Raw genomic sequence first — 1,901 nt, forward strand, 5'->3', positions numbered from 1 at the left:
CAGTAGTCCCAGAAATGGCTAGATTCTGTAGTCAGCTTAACAAAGTGCATCGGTGGCTCTGGAGAATGATAGTTTCCATACACGATCAATGCAAAGTGCTATAAGTGTAGATTCCGACTAATCCAAGTAATAAATACATTTTATAAGAGGGAATATTATTAAAAGAAAATCACGCGTGCGTATGATACGCAGAAACATAACACAAATAATATATTCATAAACATTCTACACGACATAAGGAATAGGTAAAACAATATACTCTATGGCATAACCACTAAGTAAAATAAATGAAGATAGAACTGAGTTCGCGCGCCTCAATCGGCCACAAGCAACGGCCAAATCGCCTTCTTTGCACTCCATCCGGTCACAAGCGTTAGCAAACGCCTCAGAAGCCTCATCTGCAGCCATCACATTTTCTATTGAAGGGTCGATACGGCTAGCACTCAGTCGATCCACATAAAGATACATAGCATGGAAATACTGCATTTGGCTAATCCCAAATAATTCCTCACATTCATGAACGAGTCGGGCATTACCAGCAACAGTAGCTTGCAACAATTCAATTTTGGCTTCCTAAGAGACAAACATAAAGCACTGACTGATTCCTCCATTAGAGATAAAACAAAAACGAGAGGAGAACTTTTGCTTGGAACACTTAGACTATATACCAAAAAAAAACAACGAGAGGAGAACTTTTAAGTTGATTCAGTTATGAACGTGCGACAACGTGTGATCTCTTGTTCTACGTCTTGCATCATCACAAGCACTTCCTCACATTGAATGGTAGCCACAGTTAAAGCAAACCGCAAATCTCCTAGCACTTTATCTACCTCATACAAAGTCCTCTTAGACGCATTATTCTGGCGAGCCATGTCGGAGGACTCATCCTGCTCCTCGAATGCTTTGCGAGCATTCTCGTGCACAACCAACCTATGAGTCCTCAAAGCTTTCAATTCACTCTTCGAGACTAGCAACCGTGCTGATTCCACCTGTTTATCTGAAGGATGCACCCGCGCAAGTATCGTGCACAAACACAATGCATAGCCATGCATACGACGGATTGACTGATGAGAAGCGGACACATCATAATCCGTGATAACATGATCAATATCCATCATCATAAGATTTATTTCCCGCAACAACCGACCAGCTTCATGACGAGCTGAGACAGCATCGTCCAGCGCACGTTAAATCCCGAAAGAGACCGGCCCGAATACTTGAGCTTTCCGAGCTGGTAAGAATACTTTGTATTGCTTGTCGAACTGGGCGCGCGCTTTTGTACGACTCACTAATCTTCGACCCCTAAGCAATTCTATCTCAGCCCTTACAAGTTGTAAGCGGTCTAACTTGGACCCTCTCCTATATGGGGACACTAACGACGACACGGAATCCAGAGATAATACATAGACGTGCAAATGTTCAGCCATGTAGACAATTCATATAATGTACAAATGAAGACATTATACTAGCATAAATAGCTTATGTATAGGAAATACATACATCAAAGCATTTATTACTACATAGCTACTGTCACAACCCCTACTTACAAAAAAAATAGAAATTAATTACATCATGGTAACACACTAAGTGCCATATGAACTTCAGCAAGAGCCATCTCAATGGACCTAATATTGTGGTATGCATCAACACATCGAAAATTGGTAGCCAGATGTTGCTCACGGTAATAACCACGATATTCTAGAAGGGATATATTAGGAATCCCACCCTCGCTTTGGATCTTCCTCACTGGATGATCCGCAACAGATAACTTTTCATGCCAACTCGAGTTCTCGATCTCGAAAGTATCCCGAGCAAGGCACATCACCCGGAAAAGGCGATTTAGATACTCCATCTCCAGGATTAACCTCGCACGACTAGCCATAAACCAAATAAAAGGGGGG

The sequence above is a fragment of the Papaver somniferum genome, chromosome 11, assembly GCF_003573695.1.
Source record: "Papaver somniferum cultivar HN1 chromosome 11, ASM357369v1, whole genome shotgun sequence".
NCBI classification, from domain to species: Eukaryota; Viridiplantae; Streptophyta; class Magnoliopsida; order Ranunculales; family Papaveraceae; genus Papaver; species Papaver somniferum.